The sequence below is a fragment of the Pholis gunnellus genome (assembly GCF_910591455.1).
Source record: "Pholis gunnellus genome assembly, chromosome: 7".
NCBI classification, from domain to species: Eukaryota; Metazoa; Chordata; class Actinopteri; order Perciformes; family Pholidae; genus Pholis; species Pholis gunnellus.
In genome coordinates, this window is record NC_136533.1 from 22,470,672 (window position 1) to 22,479,158 (window position 8,487).

Consider the following 8,487-nt stretch of genomic DNA (forward strand, 5'->3'; position numbering starts at 1 on the left):
ATTTGGACAATAGTGGACACCAGCATGAACACTAGTACTGAATTAATTGACTGTTCTGACGTCAGTGTGCCTTTTAAATATAGAAAGACCCTGAAAGGCTAAAGCTCAGATGTGGAAGTATGTCTTAATACTACACTACAAAGCCCATGCATTGAAAGAGTTATGGTCCTACTCGCCATACTGGCTGTGAAGTGATCCCTTTCTGGCACAAAGACATGGGGGATGAAATCTGCAGTATTCTTTTTTTTGCAAAACTGCATTCCAAACTTCAAGCTAATCTTACACAAAACGTTTTGCATGGAACGAGGACAGTGGAGCAGATACATGGTCTTTTTTTTATACCAGAACTCTTCTTCACTGTCAAACCCTGGCGCCTCCATTACCCACAATACAATGTGATCTCTGACAGTTCAGTCGGAGTTGAGGAGCGGGCTACAGAGGTCTGGTGAGCTTACGTCTTTCGAACTCCAAACCCAGAATTTTTTCATCATTTTTAAGATCTTACGCAGCTCTCTCTGGAGCCACAATATACATTTTCACATATGCAGTACTACTTCCCAAGATCTGTTCACAGACTTCGATGTGTGAAATTGTTCGGGGTTCCCTTTAATGTTACGGCACAGCAGTGCAACCGCTAAGACAAAAAAATACAAGTGAGAAGAAGCAGAAATAACAAGAATTTCACAACTTTTAATGTAACTTACCACTAAGTCCATCAACTAAGAGATGGGAGAGCGCACCATGTTGATATACTTATTCAGAGACATCGATAAGAAAGTGGACACAGTCTGTTTTCAAGCCATATATAAGTCTAATTCTAATTGTACAAAAGCCTGATATTCAAAGTAACTGTATGTTCTGCTTCCATCCATCGTTCATCAAAAAAGGCAGTTGAAAGTTTAAAACAGAAGCATTACTTGATGAGGCGTTTTTGATATTGCATAATTGGTAATGAAAGACTTATGTGAGCCTAAGAGGTTGAATAACTCCCTCAACCCAGGCACATGAACTTATCAGAAAATATGAACATAGGAAGAGGATTTCAGAGAAAACACAGCGTGGGCCGAGAGGTCAATGTTAGATTAGAGCATGATTATCTCATTTGTTTGGAAATGGTTTCTCTTTCCAGTGCAGTCGTTAATTCACCACAGTCTTGCAGAATGGAGAGATTGAAATGTGCTGAAGTTTGATTGGAATTGATGCCACCAGAGTGAAGAGATGACAGTACGGGTGCATGATCTCATTACCGAGTGGAAATTAAACTTGGAAGAAGCAGTTCCGAACAATCTGTACTTATACTGGGTGATAGTACAAGACAAGTGTAAAGTTGGGATCTTGGGAAAATGGAAAAACCTGCTTTAAAGCTACCACGAGGAACTTTCATCTTGTGTTGTCTTTGTGCGTCTTTATTCGTTGTTTTTTCATCACTAAATGGCATATCACAGAATACATTCATCAACATCTGAAAAGGAAGCGTGGGTATTTAGTGCAGAGGACTTTGAGACGATCACCACGGCCGACCTGGCAGACCAAATGCCGCCAAACTGCCCCAGGCAGGAGAGGGAGGAAAGGGAGGAGAGGGAGGAGAGGGAGGAAAGGGAGGAGAGGGAGGAGAGAGAGGAGAGCCGACATGGAGGCAGCGGGAGGTCGGTGACTGTTGAGCCCACATCTTAAAACCGGGCGGACAGCAGGAGAGAGCACAGGACTCCAGTGGGACGAGAGGAGGTGGACTTTGTGTTTACATCATCATGCTTGGTGCTCAAACACAGTCAAAGTTGATGGACAATGTTTTGCCTCATGTTGAATTTTTTATGTTTTTGATGTAATTATCTGCCCAGAGAATTATTTTTGTTTAAAAAAAATGCACTACAGGAATGTACTACTGTTTTTGTTTTGTTTGTCATGTGTTTGGTTTGCTAGAAAAGGGCTTCAACTGAATTTCGTTGCGCATCCCTGTGTTGCATAATGCCAATAAATGATGCTTGAATCTTTGAAACTTTGGCGGTCTCTGTGGAAAAAAGCGGTAGCATTTCCGAGGACCAGAGTCCCTTTAGAAAATCTCTCATTTTACTGCAGCAGGGGTCTGACCCTCTGCTCCACGCAGTCCTGGGTCCTGTCCTACCATGCCTCTCCAATACAGCCTGGGTCTGTCCACAGTGGGCTGGTAGGTGCCGGAGGCCCCCCACTGGAGTCTGTGCTGAAGGAGTTTCTGGTGAACCTGCGTGCTGTAAATCGTTGAAATAGCCAGTCTTTTCACTGATGGTCTAGTTTACTGATGTAGTTCGTATAGAGGCAGTATTAAAGTGAGAATGTTTCATAACCAGTTAAAAGTTCCTCATGGTAACTTTAAACAATGCAACGTCATTAGTTCAGAGGAAGCTGGTACAGGATCATCACTACTTGGAAGAGGCAGACGGGGTTGCAATTCTGATAGCAGGCTGCAGTGTAGCAGTGAGAATGCAAAGCCCAGCCTTTATGAATATTGTTTAAACGGACCGTCTGATTGGAGGATATGAAGGATATGTGAATGTAAAATGACACCTTTCTGCCTGCCTGAACTAACACAGGCTCTGTCTTTAAAAATTACCTGTACGGCTGTTACCAAAACAATTCATATGAGAATTATCTGGTCTGCCACCACTCACTCATGGCTAATTGAAGGACTACTTCACCCTTAAAATGATCATTTGTACATCAACCACTCACCCTGTGTTACCTTGAATTCTTGAAAAAAACCTTTTGTTTTGCTCGAATGCCTCCACGGTGTGGGTGAAGAAATTCTTTAAAGAAAGTTATTGGGTTTGTTGTTATAGCTCTAGCCATCGGTTCTGTCAGTATAGAACATCAACAGATAAAAGAAATAATTCGTAAGCTCTCCGATCAGGGCAACAATGCAAAAGAATTGGTGCAATCGTGCATGAGAGGACAGACAATCATGCAATTATGAACAAGCCAACAAAAAAGCCAGATTTGACACCATTTCAAGTAAAACTGAAAGCTAGCAAAGCTAGGTTTAAAGTAAAACCAAGAAGTCGATCTGTAAATTGAATGATGTTTACTGTGGACAGTTTGCGCTGCCATTCTACGGAACTATTGAACTGTTTATCTCGGTCATTTCACCAGTACAAAAGAAGATGGCGATGGTTTTTAGTTGTGATGGTGAAAACACATGCTAGTGGGCCATAAAGTGTTGTCGCTCACAGGGAAGAAAGTGGATGCAGCTGCGGAGACAGACGGATGGCTGGTTAGCCAGGTAGCTTGTCTTTCTCCAGAGCAGTGGGGAGTGAGGCGGAGGAGCCACCAGCCTGCTGTTTACCTCACTTTCTGTAACCAGTGGAACAATAAAGCACGGAGGAATTAGCAAGCTATATGCTAGCTTACCTGCTAATTCCACCATTATTGCTACACTTGTTACAGAAAGTGAGCCAAACAAAGCCGTCACTTGTCTGGCGATAGTAATGCGCGATAGTGTGTGGTGGAAGCATTAAGTTGTTAAATTGTATTAATTTACTCTGGCTCTCTATGCTTCGTAATGTACTACTCCACTGCAATTGCAACGGTACACATAAAGATAGCCGCAGCTCTCAGTTGAGTTTGGATGGGAATGTCCGTTCTACTCCTATTCTATTTCTATGGTTCTGCCTTTGCATCTTCAGAGACTAGTCCGGATTTGCATTCACTCTAAGAGGCTGCTCGTCGCTGTCTTGCCAAAGAGTCAGACAAGAAGCTTGACACCACATTTATGCAAGTTGTTTACCATGTGTTTCATGTCTTTAATGCTAAGCTTTCATCTGTTGGCTGCGGCTTTGCATGAAATGTACAGACATGAGAATCATAACGGTTTTATAATCCAACTCTTGGCAGGTGTTTTAACAAATGACCAACACTCTCATTTTATTCTTGCTGAATTCTCACACTACCCATCGTCAGCAATTGCAACGCATTGAAACATATCTTCGCTGATATTGTTGACAAGCCTTTGATAGCGGCATATGACAATACATAAACAGAAGTGAATTGTTGTGCCTTAGGAGAGTAAAACCTCCATCACTGGTTAGAATGCTGAATGAGGTTTATTGTCGTGTAGGCACACGTTGTGGTAAACCAGGGATCGGGATATATTGTCAGATTTCGGCAAGCATATTCCCTGCAGACAGTCAGCGCCAGTTTAACATTTGACCAAGTGTCCTGGTGCAATTCTCAAAGGTCTGTATATTTTGTAGGGCTGTCCACACCATGGGAAGAATTATAGATGAGGCATAAGGAAGGTAGATGCTTCAACGCAGCGGCTGAGGCTGAACAGGAAAGCTGAAAAGCCAGTGTAAACCCTGTTTGGGTGGTGTGGCTTAGTGGACATGTTCCCATCTACATAGCAGAGAGAGTGGAGGATTTGTGGTGCAGGGATTTGAGAGGGCCACAAAGGCGTCCTCCGAGGCAGCCACCGTTCGAAATGAGGAAGTGTAAGAGGCATAATTTGGTAAAGCATTGTCATGGAGGTCTGGGAATAAAACACTGACATACTTTCTCACTCACACTGCTCACTTATTTCTTTAACTTGCTGGCTACTATTAGGAAATATACCTAATGTCCCCACGGCGAGCAGTACAATTTCTTTCTGTCACATCTCTAGCGCTTTAACAGAAGAGCACAATACCTCATGTCTTGTATTGTGGTAAATGCCTGTGCCCCTCTCATCTAAGCACCAGTCATTAGACATTAAAAGCAGCTTATGAGTTCATTACAGGCATAATGACCATGATATAATAATCTTCTGTGCAATTTGCACAATGTCTAAAACCTCAAGGCAACGAGCGCCGTCTGAAGGAACCGTGTGGGTAACACACTCATAACGCCGTCATTACGCATCGTTAATGTAACATGGGATGACAGATTGTATGTAACTTTCAAATGCAATGATAATGAAGAGCAACAGTGCGCTCAACGTGAACCAAGGACTTCAGGTCACGCAGAAATACCCAGAGAGCCTATTATCTGGTCAATGATGTGCTTTAGTGACCTCCTGTAATGTCTGTTAAATGACAGCTCCATATGTATATATTTTATACAGAATAACATGTGTATCAAGACAGAATTTGAAGGGGTATGAAAAATTCAGGCTTCCCGCAATAATAAAATATGTATGTAAGATGTAAGATATGTTAGCAATGTTCACGTCAGTATGTGTGGAGGAAACGGTGCATGCATGAAGACACATACACTTTTCAATTGAAGTCTATATGGCTGTAATTACGTTCACACTACTGTGTCTTTTACTATATTTTGCAGTCTTACATGGACATGGACATGTTGACACATCGGCCATTCTGTGTCATGACAGTTTGCTCTGTCCACTCTTAAAACTGCTGTACTGGAATTGTTGTACACAATTATGAAGTATAAGTAGCGATACCACAATATGAAATTACAACATTACAAGGAAAATTTTGGCACGTTCTCACTCGTCAAATACCGATGCTTGATCGGTGGTACTAAATTTCAAACTATGACGCTCTATGTACACGTCTACTCTGGATGTGTTAGTTTTTGACTTGTTACCTGCATTGTGTCTTTTTAAAATAAACTTCAAACTTACTTGGTAAGGTTTAGGAAAAGGTTGTTGTTTGGGTTAAGATAAGTATGTTTGTTACTTTAAATAGGTATGTTTGTACGTACACAGCTTTAGTTAAGTACAGAAGTTACTTAATAAAAGCAAGGGAAAATAAGTCAACTTCAACTTGGTTTCAGATTAGCCATGAACAGCGGGCTCCTGGGTGAAAGTCTACGTTTATTTGACCCAACTTCCTCCCTAAACTGAAATTCATTCATTTCACATGTATGTCTCATAAGTGTGCTTAAGTACATGAGTAAATGTACGTACATTCCACCACTGGCTGTACAATATGTTCATTAAGTAGAGTTTGTTTGCAGCTGCGGTGAATGCTTTGACTGGCCCGTGGCTTTCCCTTCTGTTCTACTTTTTCAATGCACAGCTGCTGGCTGAGTTATCACCATACTGTTCACTGTTACCAGTCTGCCAGCAGCATGGAGTGAGGCGAAGGGACATTGGGTGTGATAGCTAGCCAACGCTAATTCATGTCTCGTTTTTGGTGTGATAAACAGTACAACAGTACATCCACGTGCTATAGGTACATCGTACAAGGCAATGCGAAAAAATGACAGCAGACAACAAAGGTGAGCTTTATTCATATGACACCGCTCAAGAGTAGTCTTATGTGAGGACATTATTACATGATTAACATTAATGGATGTTTTGTTGATCGCTAGAAGCTAGCGAGCTTTGTTAAGCTAGCAAGCCAGCCGGCTTTGTTGAGCTTGAGCTGGTACAAATTACTGATGTTAACGTAACTCTAAGCAATAAGTTAGCAGAGTTGGCCCCACATGTTTTATCAAAATCACAAATAATTTCAGAATTTGACCGCTCTTAGAAGCAAATGCATAGCAACTGATTTGACTGACACGGACAGGACAATAAAGTTACTGGGTAAAAAAAGAAAAAGTCAGCATTTACTTGCCGTTGGTGTTCATAAACCAAGGATCTACATGCTGCGGCTGGAATCAGACCTGTGTCTTTTCATTGGTAGTTCATTCAGGTTTAAATCATCTTGTACTGCCATGTTTGGCTCCTTTGATATATTTTTAAATCAGTTTCCTGAATTTAATTTCATGTTAGAAATAAAAAATGTCATTTGCACAAGTACCAAACTCTGTGCATCATGTGGAATTCACCACAAATAAGTTAAAAACCTGGTTCTACTGCATACAGGTGAGAACCTAAAAGAGAGACCTGACTAAATGAACAGAGACATGTAACAGATACAAATTCTTCCATATAGTCAATGAAGGCTTCTCGTCCCTTTTTGCCGGACCTTCCCTCTCCCTGGTGAGTAGTTTTCAGGGTTGATGTGGGACTGTTTGGACAGCTGCTGGTATCCAAGTGTAACCTGAAGATGTGTGTTTCCACACAGAGACATCAAAACTGACATACATGGGGGGGGGGGGGGGGGGGGGGGGGGGGGGGGGGCAGTATAAGTGTGGATTTTCCAGGAGGGAAAACATGTTGTGGCTTTCACTTTCCTCTCCATCCGTCGGCAAACATTCTCTCTCTCTCTCTTCCTCCCACTGAAATGTCTCTCACTGCTCCTCACTCCTCCTCTTCCTCCCTAATATCCCTCCAACTTTTTTTTTTCTCACTTCCTCTCCTCTCTTTTGCGTAACCTCCTTCCTACCTTCACTCGCTCACTTTACACCCCAGCTCTCTCTCTCTCTCCCCCCCCCCCCCCCCCCCCCCCCCCCCCCCCCTCTCTCTATGGATAATTCATCAGTGTTTCTCAGAGCTGCTGCCTGCCTGCCTACTGTGATTTCCACTGGGACTCTTTGAGGGACCATTCCCACCTCAGCCGGGAATTAGAGCCACGGCTACGGAGAGAAATTAATCACAGCCACCTTATACTAACCCGTATACACAAACACACACTTACACACTTACACACACGCGCACACACACACCCACACACACGAGAACGTTCTCCTTAACTTTTCTTTCTTTTCATATACTCTCTGAAACTTACATTTTGTAAAGGTGCACTTTCTCAAACGTCCCTTCTTTTTTTTTTTCCAACACTTTTGATCTCAAACACACACCCAGACACACACACACACACCTCTCTTTGATCAGCTTTGTCCCCCCGTGGCTGCTGAGCAGCGTAACTGGACTGTAGCGGTGATCGTGATAACTTTAGCTTGCAAATATATGAATGAATGCTGCAGTCTACACACACAATCCCCATTTCTCCATGCACAAGACCGAAAAAACACACACACACACATACGCTGGTGTTCCATGTGACGCACAGCTATCATATTTTACTTATCAGGATGTTTTGTTATCGGAAGGAAGAGAAAGGAACAGCCATTCATCCGGTTGACGTCGGTATGACACGATAAAGGATGGCAAAGGGAAGAGGAAGAAGAGGAAGATGAAGACTGAGAGGTGAAGAGAGGAAAGAAAGTAGATGCAACAAAGAAAGAGAGATGAAGGCAGAGGGAGATGGGACGGCTTTCAGACTTTCACAAATACAACTCGATACACGTGTACAGTTACACGTGTGTATGTGTGTGTATATGTGTGTGTGAGAGAGAGAAAACAGCGTATTGATTAGGGATCGAGTGGCTTCCAGTGTGAACACCCGAGGAGGGATTGGAGCACAGTGAATGTCACCACACACACTTACAGTATTTAAAGTGTGTGTGTCTGAGTGTTTGTGTGTGTGTGTGTGTGTGTGTGTGCATGCATGGGTAAGAGAGAGAGACGTCACAACTACTATACAGAGCTATAGGAGAACATCTGCTGAGATTTGGCCCATCAGAAATTGATCAAACAGCCTCTTTTCTACTGTAACATAGAAAAGTATTCAACAGCAGCGGATGCACTGAGAAGTTGTTTCATCACGGTACTTATTTACACAC